The 22,623-nt window shown below is 36.8% G+C and overlaps 1 long non-coding RNA gene across 1 annotated transcript; it reads left to right on the top strand.

The window, feature by feature from the left end:
• Nucleotides 1–9,328: 9,328 nt before the first annotated feature.
• LOC140175498 (uncharacterized) lies at nucleotides 9,329–10,097 on the top strand. The gene is made up of 2 exons (XR_011866316.1): nucleotides 9,329–9,440; nucleotides 9,799–10,097. It is a non-coding gene; the product is annotated as an uncharacterized lncRNA (long non-coding RNA).
• Nucleotides 10,098–22,623: the final 12,526 nt, after the last annotated feature.

Genomic DNA, 22,623 nt, shown 5'->3' with positions numbered 1-22,623 from the left:
AAGAAAGAGACATAGAGGAGCTCAGACGTTCCATTGGATCTTCAGAGGAAGAACTGGCTACCATCACTAAGGTGGACCTGTTCTTTGATTTCCTTGTTCTTATCTTTCTGTTTTTTTATTTTATGCTTATTGTGCTATTCATGTTTGTGTCTTCATTACATGATCATTAGTGTTTAGTATCTATGCCTTAAAGTTATGAATAATTCCATGAATCCCTCACCTCTCTTAAATGAAAAATGTGCCTAATTATGAAAGAACAAGAAATACTTGGATTTTAAATTTTATCTTGAAATTAGTTTAATTATTTCGATGTGGTGGCAATACTTTTTGTTTTCTGAATGAATGCTTGAACAGTGCATATTTTTTATAGTGAAGTTTATGAATGTTAAAATTGTTGGATCTTGAAAGAATGATGAACAAAGAGAAATGTTATTGATAATCTAAAAAATCATGAAATTGATTCTTGAAGCAAGAAAAAGCAGTGAAAAAGAAAAAAAAAGAGAGTAGCAAAAAAAATGGCGAAAAAAAGGGAAAGAGAGAAAGAAAGAAAAAGAAAAAGCAAGCAGAAAAAGGCAATAGCCCTTTAAACCAAAAGGCAAGGGTAAAGAGGATCCAAGTCTTTGAGCATTAAATGATAGGAGGGCCCAAAGGAATAAAATCCTAGCCTAAGCGGCTAAACCAAGCTGTCCCTAACCATGTGCTTGTGGCATGAAGGTCCAAGTGAAAAACTTGAGACTGAGTGGTTAAAGTCGTGGTCCAAAGCAAAAAGAGTGTATTTAAGAACTCTGGACACCTCTAACTGGGGACTTTAGCAAAGCTGAGTCACAATCTGAAAAGGTTCACCCAGTTATGTGTCTATGGCATTTATGTATCCGGTGGTAATATTGGAAAACAAAGTGCTTAGGGTCACAGCCAAGACTCATAAAGTAGCTGTGTTCAAGAATCAACATACCAAACTAGGAAAATCAATAACACTATCTAAAATTTTGAATTCCTATAGATGCCAATCATTCTGAATTTCAAAGGATAAAGTGAGATGCCAAAACTGTTAAGAAGCAAAAAGCTACTCGCTCATCTAATTAGGACTAAGTTTCAATGATATTGTGGAATTCATTGTATATTCTCTTCTTTTTATTCTATTCTATTTTCAGTTGCTTGGGGACAAGCAACAATTTAAGTTTGGTGTTGTGATGAGCGGATAATTTATACACTTTTTGGCATTATTTTTAGGTAGTTTTTAGCATGATTTAGTTAGCTTTTAGTATATTTTTATTCGTTTTTATGCAAAATTCACATTTCTAGAATTTACTGTGAGTTTGTGTATTTTTTTGTGATTTCAGGTATTTTTTGGCTAAAATTGAGAGACTTGAGCAAAAATCTGATTCAGAGGCTAAAAAAGGAGTGCAGATGCTGTTGGATTCTGTCCTCCCTGCTCTCGAAATGGATTTTCTGGAGCTACAGAAGCCTAATTGGCACACTCTTAATTGCGTTGGAAAGTACACATCTTGGGCTTTTTAGCAATGTATAATAGTCCATACTTTGCTCGATATTTAATGGCCCAAACTAGCATTCCAAGTCAGCATAAAAATGCATAAAAGCTGGAGTTAAACGCCCAAACTGGCATAAAAGCTGGAGTTAAACGCCCAAACAGGCACCAGAGCTGGCGTTTAACTCCAAGAGAAGCCTATGCACATGAAAGCTTTAATGCTCAGCCCAAGCACATACCAAGTGGGCCCCGGAAGTGGATTTCTGCACCATTTACTTATTTCTGTAAACCCTAGGTTACTAGTTCTCTATAAATAGGACCTTTTACTATTTTATTTTCATTATTTTTTATCATCCTTGATCTTGGGATCAAGTCTTTGAACCCTTTCTATTGTTTCATGTTATTTGGGAGACATGGCCACTCGGCCATGCCTAGACCTTGTTCTTATGTATTTTCAACGGTGGAGTTTCTACACTCCATAGATTAAGGTGTGGAGCTCTACTGTTCCTCATGAATCAATGCAATTACTACTGTTTTCTATTCAACTCAAGCTTATTCTTGTTCTAAGATATTCACTCGTACTTCAACCTGGTGGATGTGATTATCTGTGACACTCATCATTATCCTCTCTTATGAACGCGTGCCTGACAACCACCTCCGTTCTATATGCGAGAGCTTGAGTGTGTATCCCTTGGCCTCCTGGTTCACGATGCATGGTTGTCTCTCCTGACAACAGAGCTTCCATTCCGTGCAATCAGAGTCTTCGTGGTATAGAATCACATGGGCAGCATTCTTGAAATCCGAAAAGTCTAAACCTTGTCTGTGGTATTCCGAGTAGGATCTGAGATGTGATGACTATGACGAGCTTCAAACTCACGATTGTTGGGCGCAGTGACAGTGTGCAAAAGGATCAATGGATCTTATTCCGACATGATCGAGAACCGACAGATGATTAGCCATGCGGGAAACCGTAGAGGACCATTTTCACTGAGAGGATGGATGGTAGCCATTGACAACGGTGATCCACCTACATACAGCTTGCCATGGAAAGGAATATGAATGATTGGATGAAGGCAATAAGAAAGCAGAGGCTCAGAGGGAACAAAGCATCTTCATACGCTTATCTGAAACTCCCACCAATGAATTGCATAAGTATTTCTATCCTATTTTCTGTTCTATTTTGTTTTTCAATTATCAAAACCCCATATCTATTTGAATTTGTCTGACTGAGATTTACAAGATGACCATAGCTTGCTTCAAGCCAACAATCTCCGTGGGATCGACCTTTACTCACGTAAGGTATTACTTGGACGACCCAGTGCACTTGCTGGTCAGCTGCACAAAGTTGTGTATCACGATTTCGTATACCAAAGAGCCTGTTACTGATGTACAGACTCAGAATGGTCTAGCAAAATCATTGATTAAATGCCTTCAGTTAATAGCTAAACTATTACTTATGAGAACTAAACTGCCCATTTCAGCATAGGGGCACGTTGTTTTGCATGCTGTAGCACGTATACGCCTAAGACCAACAAGTTACTTAAAATCCTCCCCTTTACGACTGTCATGCGGTCAGGAGACAAATATTTCTCATCTTAGGATATTTGGATGTGCCGTTTATATCCCAATTCCTCCACCATAATGCATAAAGATGAGACCCTAAAGAAGATTAGGGATATATGTTAGCTATGAATCCCCTTCAATTATAAAATATCTTGAACCCATGCTGGGTGATTTATTTAAGGCAAGATTTTTTAGTTGCTACTTTGATGAAACAAAATTTTCAAAATTAGAGGGAGAAAATAAGCATTTGGAAAAGAAAATTACTTGGAATACATTGTCGTTATTACATTTAGACCCTCGTACTAGACAATCTGAAATAGAAGTGCAAAGGTTAATTCATATACAAAATATTTCAAACCAATTGTCGGACGCATTTACTGACCTAAAGAGAGTAACAAAATCTCACATTCCAGCTGCAAATACACCAATAAAAACACGTATTTCGGTAGGTCAAATTATTAGTGCAAATGAAAGCAATCTACGCCTAGAGCGTGGAAGATCAATCGATTCTAAAGATAAAATCTCCGGAAAAGGAATGAGATAATCAATCACGATGGTCATAATATGGAGGCAAATACTCAAAGAGAATCCGAAGACATAACTATTGATGAAACCTCCGAAGAGGTTCAGGTACTTGAAAATGAAGAGATCCCGATAAGTTATGTCACTACAGGAAAAATATGGGATCGAAAGAATACTGTTGTCGACAATATTTTTGTTTATAATATTTCTATAGAAATAGTAAAGCAAGATGAGAATTATGAACTAAAATCTGTCAAAGAATGCAGACAGAGAGATGATTGGCCAAAATAGAAAGACGTAATTTATGCTGAATTAACTTCACTTAGAAAATGTGAAGTTTTTATTCCTATAGTCAAAACCCTTGAAGGTATAGAACTAGTGGGATACAAGTGGATTTTTGTGCCCAAACGAAATGAGAAAAATGAAATAGAAAGATACAAAGCACGACTAGTAGCACAAGGGTTCTCACAAAAACCTGGTATTGACTGTATGGAAACATATTTTCCTGTAGTGGATTCAATAACATTAAGATATCTGATTAGTCTGGCTGTACATGAAAAGCTTAACATATGCCTAATGGATGTTGTTACAGCCTATTTATACGGCTCAATTGATAAAGAAATTTATATGAAAGTCCCTAAAGGACTCAAAGTGCATAAAGCATATAATAATTCTCTAGAGATTTGTTCATTAAAACTTTAAAAATCCTTGTATGGATTAAAACAATCTAGACTTATGTGGTATAAACGTCTTAGTGAGTACTTATTAAAAGATGGATACAAAAATGACCGTATATACCCATGTGTAATCATATAAAAAATCTAAATCCAAATTTGTTATTATTGCAGTATATGTTGATGATTTAAACATCATTGGATCACCTGAAGAGATTCTAAAAACTATGGATTATTTGAACAGAGAATTTGAAATGAAAGATATTGGTAAAACAAAATTTTGTCTTGGTTTACAAATTGAACACTTAAAAGATGGTATATTCATCCATTAGTCAACTTATACTGAAAAACTTTTGAAAAAAAATTCATGGACAAAGCATACCCATTAAGAACTCCAATGGTAGTGAGATCACTAGATGTGAATAAAGATCCATTTCAACCATGTGAAAAAAATGAGGATCCCCTTGGTCCTGAAATATCCTATCTTAGTGTCATTGGTGCACTAATGTATCTCGCTAACAATACAATACCAGATATAGTTTTTTCAGTAAACTTATTATCGAGACTTAGCTCCTATCCAACTAGAAGACATTGGAATGGTGTTAAACATATATTAAGATATCTTCAAGGATTTGTTGATAAGGTTTTATTTTAATCCAACGAATTAATGTTTCAATTAGTTGTATATGCAGATGCAGGTTTTCTTTTTGATCTGTATAAAGGCAGATCACAAACAGGTTATCTATTCACACGTGGAGGCACAACTATATTTTGGCGCTCAACAAAGCAAACTATAGCTGTAACATCCTCAAATCATGCAGAAATATTAGCAATTTATGAAGCACCTCGAGAATGTATTTGGCTTAGGTTAATCACCAAACATGTCCAAGATATGTGTGGCTTACCTATGAAGTAAATGCCAATAGTCATACACGAAGATAACTCTGCTTGCATACATCAACTAAAAGAAGGATACATCAAAGGAAATAGAACAAAGCACATTTTAACAAAGCTCTTCTACTCTCATAATCTTTCACAAAGTGGTAATATAGACGTTTAACAAATCCGTTGCAATGATAATTTAGCAGATATGTTCACTAAAACACTACCTACTTCAACATTTGAGAAGCTAGTATACAAGATAGGAATGTGCCGACTAAGAGATATCAAGTGATGTAATTATCAGGGGAAGTAATAGGGGTTGTCCTATTTTTCTTAATTAACCATGGTTTTATCCCACTTTGCCTTTTTCCTAGTAAGGTTTTTAACGAGGCAGCTACTAACGTATTACAAGACAATGTACTCTTTTCCTTCATTATATTTTTTTAGTAAGTTTTATTTTATGAGGCACTAGTTAACTATTACTACTAGGGACATCGAAAGGGGAGTGTTATAAATATATTTATTGTGGATGTCCTAGCAAGGCTTGGGCCCTTGGCTAAGAGTTGGATCCTTAGTTATAAATAGTCCCTTTCATGTTCTCTAATAGATACAATCAATAACAGAATTATCTATCATTCTTTCTATTTTCTCTTCTCATTTTCTCAAACCCTAATCCTTATTTTCATAACAGCTCTTATATTTTAAGGTATATAAGAAATGAATCTTACAACTCTAGAATAAAAAAGAATTGGGTTTCTTCTAAATTAAACTAACTTCTTTGTTTAACAACACACAGTTTTTGTTGAATTCTTGACTTTCATTAAACCTTTTGATGTTTTGTTTATTTATCCAAAATAATATTGACTTATTTATTTATTTATTTTAATATTTGTAGAGTTTGATGATACTAAATTGAAGGAATAGCTTCTTTTCCTTGTTACTACGGTAATATAGTTTGGATTTTGAAGTTTAATACCTACTAATATAAGTTTAGTTTGCTTGAATTATTGAATTTTTATGTATTGTAATTTTTATGCGTTGAGTAGTAATATTTTTGCATTTGAATATTTGCTTGTTTTTTACACTACAAGAAAAAAGGCTTATGGCCACGCTTTTTTCTTGCCACGCTTCAAAAGCGTGGCTAAAAGTGGTCAATGGCCACGCTTTTGTGAGGGTGGCGATTGAATAGAGATTTGGCCACGTTTTTTCTTGCCACACTTCAAAAACGTGGCGAAAAGGGTCAACGGCCACGCTTTTGGAAGGGTGGCAATTGATTAGAGAAACAGCCACGTTTTTTCTGCCACGCTTCAAAAGCGTGGCCATAGAGAGAAACAGGGACGTTTTAAAAGCGTGGCGACAGGGTTTCATTACGGCCACGCTTACAAAAGGTGGCCATATCCTGGTACCACGTTTTTTTTGCCACGCTTTAAAAGCGTGGCCATAGAGAGAAACAGGGACGTTTTAAAAGCGTGGCGACAGGGTGTTTCATTACGGTCACGCTTACAAAACGTGGCCATATCCTGGTACCACTTTTGGCACGCTAAAAAAGCGTGGCTAAAAGCTTTTTAAAAAAAAACCCTAAGACCCGGCCCCAACCCGGTCCCCAATCCAATTGACCCTCTTTCAACCCGGTCCCCAACCCTAATCTAGCTACCTTAATCCAGCGCACATCCCCTAGTCACTCTTCCACCAGCACCAACCCTAATCGAGCTACCCTGGAAGAGCTTAGAAGCACGCCGTCACCAGCACCACCCTCGCTGCGTCGTTAGCCTCTGCTCCCTCCCCGCCTCGTCTCCTCGTCGCCGTTACCAGCATCCTTACCGTCAGCGTCAGCGCCACCTCGTCATCGGCATCGCTTGCACTCTCTCATCTGCTGGCGCTCCCTCCGTCGTCTCCCCTAACCCGTCTTTGCTGGCGTTCGGACTCCCTTGGCGCTCATTACTCACCGCGTCGGTTAGCCAACGGAGGTCGCCTTTCCTTCCTCCGCACCGCCAGTCTCTGCCCTCATTCCTCTTCTGCTCTACTGCCTTCTCAGCCAATGGGAACGGTAGAAGTTTTGATTCGGTGAACAAGGACCTTCTCTAGAACATTCTGGCGAGGCTCCCGGCTCATTGGTTCACTTCCGCTGCTTGCGTCAGCAAATCATGGAGCTCTGTCTGCAATCGAATCCTTACTCGTCCAAAGTTCTCTTCTACCCTTTCTCTCAATATTTCACTTTCCGTGAGTTTCACCTATTTCCCCCAAATCAAAACATTTCTTAAAGGCTAGGGTTAATTGAAAATGGAAATGGAGCTTCGTGGTTCTATCAGCTTGTTTTTGGAGTAAAATTTTCAAATTTATACTCAAAATGATACATGTTATGTTTTGATAAACTTGATTAGTTCTGATTCCTAGTTAGATTGTGTTCAACTTTTCAGGTTACACTGAAACACTTGACCGGAAATCTGATATTGTGGTCCCTGAAGATGATCTCGGCCTCTATGCAATTGATATTCTAGATCCATCCTTGGTAATTTATTGAATTGTTAATTGATTAAACCAATAATCAACAGTTCAACATAGCCTGTTTTATTTTTTTGTTATTTTTGGGAATTTTAATTAAGTGATTTGATTTGATTTTCTGCTGTTATGTGAAATGTTGTTGCAGTTTACGAAATGTATACATTCGACTGAGGTGTATCATTTCCATGATATGATTGCATGCTTGTTGGGTGTAGCTACAAGAACCACATTGCTTGGTTATGGTTATGACTTCAGGCAAAGCAATAGGTAAATTGCTCGGCCCCTTCAGCATAATATCAAGTTTAATCAGTGATTTATTTATTTGTTGAAACTGTTGTAGCTCATGATGTCATTGGCCGCTTGATGATTCAATGTTCCTGGCAGCCTGGTCTTGCACAGGTCATAGTCTACTACTTTCATGATAAAATTTTAGTTATATGATGCATATGGTTAATCTAGTTTGTTTTTTGCTTAGTTTTTTTTTGTTAAAATCTTTTTAATAGAAAAAAAAATTGTTTGCAAGCCTATGATTAGTTTATAGACCTGATTGGAAAAACTATTATGATGATTTGTTATCCTTATTTGGTTCTGATTTTAATTGTGCAAATTTTGATCTGTTTTAGAGATTTATTTGTTCTTTATCAAATTATGGATTTGGACGATTTTGATTTGGTGTAACACGATCAGCTTTACCGCTTCCTTTGAGGAGGACCGGCAGCAATTTCAATGTCGTCATACTGAAGGGCAAGGTTTGTTTTTTCCTCTCTTATCTTTCTCAGTGGTAAGATAGGAATTCTTTCGAGTTTTGAGTACTTATACTCTCCACTGGCTCTCTTTGGTAAGAAGAAGGCAGCACCACCTCCTCCTTCAAAGAAAGCTGCTACTGCTATCACTCCTGCCAATGATGAACTCGCCAAGTGGTATGGTAAGTGGTTGCCCCTATCTTCACTTCCTTTCTTTTTTTGTTCTTTACCATATCCCAGTAAGCACCCACTTCTCCATGCTTCTAAATTCCAATTACTTGAACTAAATGCATTGTTTGATTACTTAGATTTAATTTTCATGTTTTGCGTCCTTCTAAATTTGAATCTGTTCTTGAATGGGAAACGAAAATAAAGGGCATGTATGCAGGGACAAGTAGAGGAATCAAGAATTCACAATGCAGTTTCTTAAGTTTATTGTCTGAGACAGGTACTCTTATGGTTGAAACAATGGGACTCTGCTATTTTTGGATCTGAAATTCGAAGTACATCGGATGATGTTTTGTTTGCTTTGAAGTATTATTAGGCATTGGATATATATCTTGCATGTAGCTTTTGAGTTTATATATATATATATATAATATATATATATATATATATATATATATATATATATATCTTGCATTACAGGCTCAACCAGTGAATGTTCCAACTAGTTTTAAGCAGAGGGCAATGCTGGTGGATGAGAAAATATTAACTGGGTTCAATTGTCCATTCTCTCAAACTCTCCTTATTTTCTTGAACTGAGCCTGTCATAGTAGCCAATTTTCTCATGGCAATGAATTTGAGTAGTATCTTGATAAAGTATGTAATCAGGGGGAAAACAATGGAATTTATTCTTTTATGCCCCACCCCACCTCACTGCATCAATATAGTATCTTATATTTAGATGGATAACAAGCTGTTTGTGGCTCTGATGTGGTGTTGTAACAAGTGAAGACATTTCTTAATACATCTTTCGTTTGTTTCTTGTTAGACTTCCATGATACATGGGCCATCCTGGATGCTCGAGTGAAAGATGCTTTTGATCTAAAGAAAACCATTCAAGAGGTAATTCTGATTCTGTCCGTCGAGTTTTGAAACCTTCTCATATTCACATGACGAGTATACCTAATTTCTGCTTAAATTGTTTCCTGAAATTTGATCTCTACCTACTAGCATTGCATCCTGCATTGCCAATTGGTTAGATTCCTTTCTCCCTTTTGCATGGTCATTCAATGGTTCCTTTTGCCTTTTTTTTGTTTCTTTTTTGCAAAAGGAAAAAAAGCACTGAGCTTGCTTGCCAATGGGGTTATTCCTTGTTTCTTCATTGTTATGTCTTTGGTCGGTGATTGTCAGCATTTTCATTATTATGTTATGTGAAAAGGAAATGAAATCATTTTGTTGATGTTGGTGTTATTTTTTTCAGCTCCACCAAACATTGCTGGGAATCATTCTGAGAGGGGGATATTGAGCTCGGTTATGTACTTGTTGGGCACAAGGTTGTAAGAAAAATATAAAATACAGAAAATGAGGGACCTTGACGTGATCTTGAGACCCCAGAACTGCTATTAATTTTTCATTGCTTTTGTAATTATACATGCGTTTTGCTTAGTTAGTGAATTTCGGCTGGATAGGAGGTTGAAGGGTTTTTTGTTACTGAAAAAACCTGGAAAGTTTTGTATAAGGATTAATGTATAAAATAATTATACCAAAAATTGTCACTAATTACTGTTTAATTTATCTTGTAATAAAAATTGCATACTATATTTATAGGTTTGGTAATAAAAAAGGATTGAAAATAAAAAAAAAGATTTTTTTTTTAAATTTGACAAGGCTATCGCCACGCTTTAAAAGCGTGGCCGTATCTCCCGCTATCGCCACGCTTTAAAAGCGCGGCCGTATCTCTCTATGGCCACGCTTTAAAAGCGTGGCTGTATCTCTCGCATATGGCCACGCTTTTTAAGCGGGACAATTTGCAAAAGCGTGGCAAAAAATAAAACGTGGCGATAGGTCACCAAAAGCGTGGCGATAGAGCAACCGCCACCCTTTGATAGCCACCCTTTCAAAAAGCGTGGCGGTAGCTCAAAAAGCGTGGCGAAAAGCTATTGCCACGCTTTTTTCAGCTTTTCGCCACGCTTTAAAAGCGTGGCAATAGAGCTGTTTTCTTGTAGTGTTATTTTATTTTATCTATTTTTGTGCATTTACAATGTAAAACAATCTTGTTATGGGCAATTTTTTTTTTCGACCCGTGATTTTCTGCTAGTTCCCACTATATAAACTGCGGCCAATAGGATGGTTGAATGTAACAACTTGCTAAAAATGTTGTCAATTTGTAATTGCCAATCTTATCCAACTCCTGTGAGGGCTTCGTCCTTCGGTTGAGTTCTTTTAAATTTGTTACCTAACCCGAAATTGAATTTGAAAGTCGGCAGAAAGGTACTGCCAATCTACCAGAAACACTAAACATTATTATTTATTAGTTGCATACACTAATTTCAAATCTATATATGTGTTTTATTTTATGGAAAAAATATACTTCCTTCCTTTTATGTTTTATAAGAACAATCCTCGTGCCCATCACCCTCGAACGTAATAATTGGCATTTCTTAATGAATATTTCCTTACTAATACTAATGCTGAATATTTCAACAAAAAATATTAAAAAAATAACAAAATTTATTATTTTTAATTAATAATTAATTATTAATGTTTAAAAATATAAACTAAAAATATATGGTTAGATTATTATACTAAAATAATTGATCTAATTGTTAAAAATACAAACAAATTAAAAAACAACAAATTCTAGTGACGGTTTAACTTTTCTCTATTTCAGTTGTTAATCAGTAATAAAAGACTAATACTAACTAAGTAACTAGTGACGAAGACCAATACAGCTGTTACTCCGGCATATGCTCTAAAGAATATGCATGTGATGATTGTCATATGTCATGAGTTTCACGTCAGCCCATGACGATGCTCTTACGTTTAATACTAAAAGAAAATAAAAAATGGCCACCAAGTCCTCTTGTGCACTCTCATTAATTTATGTTTATGCAATTACAATATGCATTACTCTTGCGATCCTACCATATCTATATACAAAATCTCCTGTAACTTGGAACTGAGTTAAACTAGTTTATAACTCATGAATCGTTCAGTAAATTGAGTTTACAAGGTTCTAAGTTAAGTTTGAATTTAATTTCATATATTAAATTAGTCGAATTTAAATTTAAATAAACTCAATTTATCGATTTATGATCAGTTGATCCAATTCTACCTAAATATTAATTATTACAAATTAAATATACTTATTTAAAGACAGATCCAAAATCTTTAAATTGATTCTAAAAAATTTTAAATCAAATATTTTACTCTCAAATTTTCATCTATAAAATTTTGAGAATTAATTTTGTCAGAGACAAATTAATTTTTTCATTTCTTTGAAGAGGACTAATATTTTATAATAGATTAAATGTTTGAAGAATGAGAATAACAAGCCGGACTAGATTATTTATGATAGAAGAGTGAAACATATAGTTATATAAAATATTTTCATATCACTACAACAGAAGCGCCGAATAGCGGTGAAAAATCAGTGTCTATTTTTGAAACTGCTGCAAAAACTGGTAGAATCGCAATGATTTGGCTTTTGCTATAAAACTGCCTAAGATAGCAGCGGTTTAGATGTGAACCACTGTAAATCAATTTGTTTGACATACATACATACATACATACATACATATATACATACATACATACATACATACAAATTTTTTCGATGCTCATCTTTATACTGTGAATTCTCATCTCCTCTTTCTCACGCAAACACAAATGGGAGCAAAGTGCGTGAAACACACATATGTGAATCCTTGCCGTCGTGTATGTCCCCCCGTCAGTACCAGTTGCTACATCGTTCTCCTTGCTAGTGGCTTCATCACTGATCCGCACCCTCCTCCCTCTAATAATGGTTCCCCATTCCTAGGTTTGCTCAAGCTTTTTGGTTTAGATTAAGAGCTAATAGTCAAAATCATCCCTGAAAGATACATCGATCTCCATTTTCGTCCCCGAAAGATAAAATTAATCAAATTCGTCCCCCAAAGATACCTTACTGGGTCACGTTCGTCCTTCTGTCATCTCTTTCGCTGAGTTGGCAAACGTTCGCTGACGTGTGTCGTTAACTGCCAGTGTGGCAAATAATCAAATGACGGAGTTTTGATACAAGGCTTTCCTAGCCTTGAAACGTCATCGTTTAGTCTTTAGAAGAGAGATTCAAATGTTGCAAAGCCTTACCCCCTCTCATATCAACCATCTCTCTCTGTTTCGCTCCAAAATGTATCGTCTTCCTCAAGGTAAAGCCTTTCCCCCAAGTTCTAAACCACCCCATGAACATTCGTTAGTGTTGGTTGACGATTACAATAAAGAAGTTGTCGCTATTGAATACAGATTTGATCTTATCCTGGAGTAGCATTGAGACAGTGAGGGGTAAGGATGAAATTTTTTTCATGATTTTTAAGTTATTCTGTGGTGTGATGTATTCTTAATGTCGTGGTCTTAGTGTTCGTCTGATTTAAGGTAGGGTTTAGGGTGACCAAGGGTTTGTGTTAATATTCTTTTATCATTTTAGTGTGTGAGAATGCGGTACTTTAACTGGCTCTGTAATGATTTTTAGTTAGGGATGTTTGAATTTAGTGATGGTTCTGTTACATGTTTATTTTGGGTTAATGGTTGATTGGTACAAATTGGGTTTCGTCGCTAGTGACACATAGAGAATAGTTATTTCTGGTCAGTTTATTAATGATGTTTTCGTGTTTGTTATTATAGATGGAGGGTCCTCCCATGACATTTGTGATTCACCATGGCGGGTTGTTTAAAACGTGTGAGGATGGAGATGGTATATGAACATGATAATACAGAGGTATTGATGGGTGTTGAAGGAGGCACACTTGATGTGTTTTGTGTAAGGGATTACTATAAGAAGTTGGGATACATTTAAGCTGGAAACTGTTGGTAGAAATTTCCTGGAGTTCCCGTTTCATCCGGCTTGAAGAAGTTGGTGACAAATGCAGACTTGCTTGTAATGTGCATGTATTGCAGGAGGAACCAACATTTGATCAACCTATACTTTGAGAATTGTATCTCACAGCCATGTGTAATGGACAACATGGAGGAAGATGTAGTCCTGTCAAGATGCCCGCTACAATGCACCCTCAGTCCAAAAAACCAACCTCTCAACCCACTAAAGCAGCCTCACAATCCAGTAAGCCCAATTCTCAGCCCACTAAGGCACATTTCAATGAGGTTTCGAAAGTGGATAACATATGCAACAACGCATGTGAGTCATTCAATGCAAACATCAAGCACAAAGGAGCAAGCCCATCCTGACCTTACTGAAAAAGTTAGAAGAATCATCATGAAGAGTATGGTTAATAATAGGAAAAAGTTGCAGAACTATCAAAGAAATCTCCCTCTTGTTCAGCAAAGTAGATTGGAAGCAATGACAACGTTGTCTCACTATTGGGCTCCTCAGTGGTCTGGTAATGAAAAAGAATAATTGTACGAAGTGCATGGCTCGCCAATGAATATGGTGGTTGACCAGGGCAAGAATACATGCAGTTGTAGGTTTTGGCAACTCACAGGTAACAACTTTTAATTGTTCTCTTAATTAGTTAATAATGTCTTCAATCATGCTAACAATTTTAATGAATCTTTTAATTTGATTTGAAAGGAATGCCGTGTATGCATGCAATATTAGCCATACAGGATAAGAATGACAAGAGGGTTGCAGAATATTGTCATGACTGGTTGAAGATGGAAGCGTATAGGTGAACTTACTATTTCAACATCAATTCAGTTAAGGGGCAGGATCTATGGAAAAAATCCACATTCAGCACCAGTCCCACTCCCAATCAAGCCCAAACCTGGAAGACTGACAAAGAAAAGGAGAAGGGACAAGGAAGAACAGCCAACTAGGTCAAAGACAAAGATGAAGAGAAAATACAACCCAATCCAATGCATGTATTGTGGTGAGGTTGGAGACAACAAAAGAGGTTGTGTGATGAGCGAATAATTTATACGCTTTTTGGCATTGTTTTTAGGTAGTTTTTAGTAAGTTCAAGCTACTTTTATGGATGTTTTCATTAGTTTTTATGTTAAATTTACATTTCTGGACTTTACTATGCGTTTGTGTGTTTTTCTATGATTTCAGGTAATTTCTGACTGAAATTGAGGGACTTGAGCAAAACTCTGATAGGAGGCTGATAAAGGACTGCTGATGCTGTTGGAATCTGACCTCCTTGCACTCGAAATAGATTTTCTGGAGCTACAGAACTTCAAATGGCGTGCTCTCAACGGCTTTGGAAAGTAGACATCCAGAGCTTTCCAGCAATATATAATAGTTCATACTTTATTTGGGAATTGACGACGTAAACTGGCGCTCAACGCCAGTTCCATGTTGCTGTCTGGAGTAAAACGCCAGAAACACGTCACGACCCGGAGGTGAACGCCCAAAACACGTTACAACTTGGCGTTCAACTCCAAAAGAAGCCTCAGCTCGTGGATAGATCAAGCTCAGCCCAAACACACACCAAGTGGGCCCCAGAAGTAGATTTATGCATCAATTACTTACTCATGTAAACCCTAGTAGCTAGTCTAGTATAAATAGGATAATTTACTATTGCACTAGACATCTTTGGTCTCAGTTTTATTTTATTCTTCATCTGAGGAGACTATTGATCACGTTTTGGGTGGCTGGCCATTCAGCCATGCCTGAACCTTTCACTTATGTATTTTCAACAGTGGAGTTTCTACACACCATAGATTAAGGGTGTGGAGCTCTGCTGTACCTCAAGTTTCAATGCAATTACTATTATTTTCTATCCAATTCGAATTATTCCTATTCTAAGATATTTGTTGCACTTCAACTTGATGAATGTGATGATCCGTGAAACTCATTATCATTCTCACCTATGAACGCGCGTGATTGACAACCACTTCCGTTCTACCCTAGACCGGGCGCATATCTCTTGGATTCCTTAATCAGAATCTTCGTGGTATAAGCTAGAATTGATGGCGGCATTCATGGGAATCTGGAAGGTTTAACCTTGTCTGTGGTATTCCGAGTAGGATTCTGGAATTGAATGACTGTGACGAGCTTCAAACTCCTGAAGGCTGGGCATTAGTGACAGACGCAAAAGAATCAAGGGATTATATTCCAACCTGATTGAAAACCGACAGATGATTAGCCGTGCTGTGACAGAGCATTTGGACCTTTTTCACTGAGAGGATGGGATGTAGCCATTGACAACGCTGATGCCCTACATACAGCTTGTCATGGAAAGGAGTAAGAAGGATTGGATGAAGCAGTAGGGAAGCAGAGATTCAGGAGGAGCACAGCATCTCCATACACCTATCTGAAATTTCCATCATGGAAATACATGAGTAACTTTATCTTTATTTTATGTTTATTTACTATTATTTGATTTTCCAAATTCCATAATTTATTTAAATCCGCCTGACTGAGATTTACAAGATGACCATAGCTTGCTTCATACCAACAATCTCTATGGGATCGACCCTTACTCACGTAAGGTTTATTACTTGGACGACCCAGTACACTTGCTGGTTAGTTGAACGGAGTTGTGACCACACATAGTAAAGAGATATTATCTCGAATTAAATTTTATACAAGTACAAAGAGTACGAATCACAATTTCGTCCACCATTGTGCAAAGAAAAAAGCTATAGATGCTAAGGAACATGCCAAGCAGATACAGCTACAACTAGCAGTTGTAGCCCCTGCTGTAAATGGTGCTAAACCTGAACCAAATGCTGCCTCTGCTGATGCTGATATTGCTCCAGAAGTAGAAGCACCTTTGCTTGCACTCCATCACCCATCCAGCCTCCATCAGAGATTGACATTAGCCAATCTAAAAGCATTCCACCAACCCAAGATACACAACAAGTAGTATCATCACTCCTCAATCCTAAAAAATTTCAGCTTCATTTAATGATCTAACAAATGCATTTAATACTGCAACTGCACCTAAGTTACAAGTGATTAAAGGAAAAGCAAGGTTGAGGTCCTACCCAAACCTACTACAACTGCACCTGTGGCTATTTCTGCTGAGACCATTAAAGGGACAAGTTCTACAACTGCAAAGAGGCTGGCCAACTTCATGACTTTTGTGCCTACTCCAGGCTTCGATACTCTAAGGAAGAATGATGAAAAAGTTTGATTTGTTAGGAATGTGTTGTGTTTGACTCTTTTTTGTATGGGACAATGAAGAGCGGATATTTTATATGCTTTTTGACATGATTTTCATATAGTTTTTAGTAGTTTTTATTTAGCTTTTATCATGTTTTTATAGGTTTTAGTGTTAAATTCACATTTTTGGATTCTACTATGAGTTTTTGTATTTTTGGACAATTTTAGGTATTTTCTGGCTGAAATTGAAGAGTTGGAGCAGAAGTCTGATTCAGAGACAAAGGAAGCACTACAGATGCTGTCCAGATTTGACCTACCTGCATTCGGAAGAGTGATGAGCGGATATTTTATACGCTTGTTAAGGGTAATTTCATGTAGATTTTAGTATGTTTTAGTTGATTTTTAGTAGATTTTTATTAGTTTTTAGGCAAAAATTATATTTCTGGACTTTACTATGAGTTTGTGTGTTTTTCTGTGATTTCAGATATTTTCTGGCTGAAATTGAGGGAGCTGAGCAAAAATCTGATTTAGGCTGAAAAAGTACTGCTGATGCTGTTGGATTCTGACCTCCCTGCACTCGGAATGAACTTTTTGGAGCTACAAGAGTCCAATTGGCGCGCTCTCAATTGGGTTGGAAAGTAGACATCTAGGACTTTTCAGCAATATATAATAGTCCATACTTTGTGCGAAGATAGACGACGTAAACTGGCGTTCAACGCCAATTCCATGTTGCAGTCTGGCGTTCAGCGCCAGAAACAGGTTGCAAGTTGGAGTTCAACGCCAGAAATAGGTTACAACCTGGCGTTCAACTCCAAAAACAGCCCAGACACGTGAGAAGCTTAAGTCTCAGCCCCAGCACACACCAAGTGGGCCCCAAAAGTGGATTTCTGCACTATCCATCTTAGTTTACTCATTTTCTGTAAACCTAGGTTACTAGTTTAGTATTTAAACAACTTTTAGAGACTTATTTTGTATCTCATGACATTTTTAGATCTGAATTATATACTCTTTGACGGCATGAGTCTCTAAACTCCATTGTTGGGGGTGAGGAGCTCTGCAGCGTCTTGATGAATTAATGCAATTATTCTGTTTTCCATTCAAACATGCTTGCTCCTATCTAAGATGTTCATTCGCGCTTCACTATGAAGAAGGTGATGATCTGTGACACTCATCACCTTCCTCAATCCACGAACGTGTGCTTGACAACCACCTCTGTTCTACATTAGATTGAATGAGTATCTCTTAGATTCCTTAATCAGAATCTTCGTGGTATAAGTTAGAATTGTTGGCGGCATTCATGAGGATCTGGAAAGTCTAAACCTTATCTGTGGTATTCCGAGTAGGATTCAGGGATTGAATGACTATGACGAGCTTCAAACTCACGATTGTTGGGCATGATGACAAACACAAAAGAATCAATGGACTCTATTCCGGCATGATCGAAAACCGACAGATGATTAGCCGTGCTGTGACAAAGCATTTGGACCATTTTCACTGAGATGATGGGAAGTAGCCATTGACAATGGTGACACCCTACATACAGCTTGCCATGGAAGGAGCCTTGCATTTATGAAAGTGATGAAGCATTATGTTACAGGAATTCAGAAGACAAAACATCTCCAAAACTCCAACATATTCTCCATTATTGAGTAACAATTATTTATTTTATGTCCTTTCACTTTTTAAAATTGAACTTGAAAAACACTGTTGTTGGCATCCTGACTAAGAATAATAAGATAACCATAGCTTGCTTCAAACCAACAATTTCCGTGGGATTCGACCCTTACTCACGTAAGGTATTACTTGGACGACCCAGTGCACTTGCTGGTTAGTTGTACAGATTGCAAAAGTGTGATTGCAATTTCGTACACCAAGTTTTTGGCGCCGTTGCCGGGGATTGTTCGAGTTTGAACAACTAAAGGTTTATTTTGTTGCTTAGATTAGGAATAATTTATTTTTGTTGCTATAGAGTCATTAAATCTGAGTCCTTTATTTTCTTTTCAAAAATATTATTTTTCCTTATTAATTTTTAATTTTTATGTGAGTTTAGTTTTATACTTTAAGTTTGGTGTCAATTTCATATTTCATATTTTCCTTTAAATTTTTGAATTTGTGTTCTTTATTTTTCCTTGATCTTCAAATTGTTCTTGTCAAATTTTCTTGTTTGATCTTTGATTTTTCCTATTTTGTGTATTTTTCGTATTTTCCTTGTGCTTTTTCAAAATATTAGTTTTCAAAAAAATTATTTTTTATATACAATATTAAAACATGTTACATTTATAGCTCAGTTGGCTAGAGCGTTGGCTTATGTTCTTGGCAATTGGGTATCTTCCTTTTAAAAATTTTTTCAAAAATAATTTTTCTTTGATTAAATCTTGTGCCAAAATTTAAGTTTGGTGTTTTCTTGTTAATCTTTCTTTAATTTTCAAAAATTTTATTGTGGTTTTCTAAAAATATTAAGTTTGGTGTTCTTTCTTTTGTTCTTGGTGTTCTTGTGAATCTTCAAGGTGTTCTTGAGTCTTTCTTGTGTTTTTATCTTAAAATTTTTAAGTTTGGTGTTCCTTGGTGTTTTTTCTCCAAAATTTTCGAAAACAAGGAGCATTAGATCTAAAAATTTTTAAGTCTTGTGTCTTTTGTGTGTTCTTCTCTTTCATCATAAAATTCAAAATTCAAAAAAAAAATATCTTTTCTAACTAATTTTAAGCCATATTTTCAAATTTTTTTATATAAAAATTCAGATTTCAATTTCAAAATTTTTCAAATCTTATCCTTTTAAGATTTTAAAAAAAATTTATCTTTTTCGAAAATATCCTAACCACTTTCTTTCTTCTCAATTTTTCGAAAATCTTCATAAAATATTTTAAAATTCTTTTTGTTTTATTTATTTTTAATTTTATTGTCGTCTTTATTTTATTTTATTATTATTTCGAAATTTTTATATAATAAAATAAATAAAATAAATTCACATCATATCCCTTTCTCCATTATGGACTTAAGTGGAAATGAACAGTCCAGAAGGACTCTGGGGTCATATGCTAACCCCACTACTACTTCATACGGGAGTAGTATCTGTATATCCTCCATCGGAGTCAGTAGCTTTGAGTTGAACCCTCAGCTCATTATCATGGTGCAGCAAAGTTGCCAGTATTCCGGTCTTCCACAGGAAGAACCTATAGAGTTTCTGGCATAGTTTTTACAAATTGCTGATATAGTACATGATAAGGAAGTAGATCAGGATGTCTACAGATTATTACTATTTTCATTTACTGTAAAAGACCAAGCTAAGAGGTGGTTAAATAACCAACCTAAGGACAGCATAAAGACATGGAAACAGCTGTCAGAAAGATTCCTGAATCACTATTTTCCTCCAAAAAGGATGAAACAGCTAAGACTGAGCATCCAAGGCTTCAAACAAGGAGATAATGAATCTCTTTATGATGCCTGGGAGAGATACAGAGAGATGCTAAGAAAATGCCCCTCTGAAATGTTTTCAGAGTGGCTGAAGTTAGACATCTTTTATTATGGACTTATAGAGAAAGCTCAGATTTTTCTAGACCACTCATCTGGTGGATCTATACATATGAGAAAGACAATAGAAGAAGCTCAAGAGCTTATTGATACAGTTGCCAGAAATCAGCATCTGTACCTAAGCAGTGAACCTTCCATCAACGAAGAGGCTAAAACAGTAACTGTTGAACTCAGTCCTACAGAACAAGTTACTGAATTCAATCAGCAACTGGATTTTCTAACAAAACAGCTAGCCGAATTCAAGGAGATACTAAAAGAAACAAGAATGGCTAATATGAATATGGAAATACAGTTGAAGCAAACAGAACAACAATTATCAAAACAAATAACAGAAGAGTGCCAAGCAGTTCAATTAAGAAGTGGGAAAACATTAAATACCTCACTTCAAGGCAGCAGGAAGCCAAAAAATGAACAGACTGCTACCCGAAATCCCTCTGAGGACAGTCAGAGCCCAAAGAGGAATAATTCTGGCACTCAAACGCCAGAAAATGGGTGGGAAGCTGGCATTGAACGCCCAACCCATGCTCAGTCCTAGCGTTCAACGCCAGAAACAAGCAAGGAATTAGCGTTGAACGCCCAAATGAAGCACAGTTCTGGCATTCAAATGCCAGTGGGAGATCAGACACAAACAAGTGCTGATAACAACCCCTCTAAAAAGGCTTCTCAATCCATATTTGTAGGCAATTAACCTACAGCAACTAAGGTTGAGGAATACAAAACCAAAATACCTTATCCTCAGAAACTCTGCCAAGTGGAACAGGATAAGCAATTTGCTCGCTTTGCAGACTACCTCAGGACTCTTGAAATAAAGATTCCGTTTGCAGAGGCAATTGAGAAAATACCCTCTTATGCTAGGTTCATGAAAGAGATCTGAAGTCATAAGAAGGATTGGAGGGAAACTGAAAAAGCCTACCTCACTGAAGAATGCAGTGCAGTCATTCTGAAAAGCTTACCTGAGAAGCTTAAAGATCCCGGAAGCTTTATGATACCATGCACATTAGAAGGTACTTATACCAAGCAAGCTCTATGTGATCTTGGGGCAAGTATTAACCTAATACATGCAGCTACTATCAAAAAGCTTGGGTTGACTGATGAAGTTAAACCAACCCAGATATGTCTCCAACTTGCTGATGACTCCATTAAATACCCATCAGGCGTAATTGAAGACATGGTTGTCAAGGTTGGGCCATTTGCCTTTCCCACTGACTTTGTGGTGCTGGAAATGGAGGAGCACAAGAGTGCAACTCTCATTCTAGGAAGACTTTTCCTAGCAACTGGACGAACCCTCATTGACGTCCAAAAAGGGAAAGTGACCCTGAGAGTCAATGAGGACGAGTTTAAGTTGAATATTGTCAAAGCTATGCAGCATCCAGACACCCAAAATGACTGCATGAGCATTGATATTATTGACTCTCTAGTAAAAGAGGTTAATATGACTGAGAGTCTCGAATCAGAGCTAGAGAATATCTTTAAAGATGTTCAGCCTGATCTAGAGGAACCAGAGAGAATAATAGAACCTTTAAAAATCCCTCAGGGTAAAGAAAAACCTCCCAAACCCGAGCTCAAACCATTACCACCATACCTGAAATATGCATTTCTGGGAGAAGGTGATACCTTTTCTGTAATCATAAGCTCTACCTTAGAGCCACAGGAAGAGGAAGCACTAATTCATATGCTAAGGACACACAAGACAGCTCTTGGGTGGTCCATCAATGATCTTAAGGGCATTAGCCCAGCCAGATGCATGCACAAGATCCTATTGGAGGATGATTCTAAGCCAGTGGTTCAACCATAGAGGCGGCTGAATCTAGCCATGAAGGAGGTGGTGCAGAAGGAGATCACTAAATTACTAGAGGCTAGGATTATTTATCCTATTTTTGATAGCCCCTGGGTAAGCCCTGTCCAAGTCGTCCCTAAGAAGGGTGGCATGATAGTGGTTCATAATGAAAAAAATGAACTGGTTCCTACAAGAACAGTTACAGGGTGGCGTATGTGTATTAATTACAGAAGGCTCAATATAGCTACCAGAAAGGATCATTTTTCTTTACCATTCATAGACCAGATGCTAGAAAGACTAGCAGGTCATGAATACTACTGCTTCCTGGATGGATATTCAGGTTATAATCAAATTGCAGTAGATCCCCAGGATCAAGAGAAAACAGCATTCACATGTCCATCTGAAATATTTGCATACAGAAGGATGCCATTTGGTCTGTGCAATGCACCTGCAACCTTTCAAAGATGCATGCTCTCTATTTTCTCTGATATGGTGGAAAATTTTCTGGAAGTCTTCATGGATGACTTTTCAGTATTTGGAGACTTATTTAGCTCCTGTCTTGACCATCTAGCACTTGTTCTAAAGAGGTGCCAAGAGACTAACCTGGTTTTAAACTGGGCAAAATGTCACTTTGTGGTGACTGAAGGAATTGTCCTTGGGCACAAAATTTCGAACAAGGGAATAGAGGTGGATCAAGCTAAGGTAGAGGTAATTAAAAAATTACCACCACTGCCAATGTT

This window comes from Arachis hypogaea, chromosome 10 (genome assembly GCF_003086295.3).
Source record: "Arachis hypogaea cultivar Tifrunner chromosome 10, arahy.Tifrunner.gnm2.J5K5, whole genome shotgun sequence".
Lineage (NCBI taxonomy): Eukaryota > Viridiplantae > Streptophyta > Magnoliopsida > Fabales > Fabaceae > Arachis > Arachis hypogaea.
Note: the sequence above shows the minus strand (reverse complement) of the source record. Positions and strands in the feature narration are given on the sequence as shown.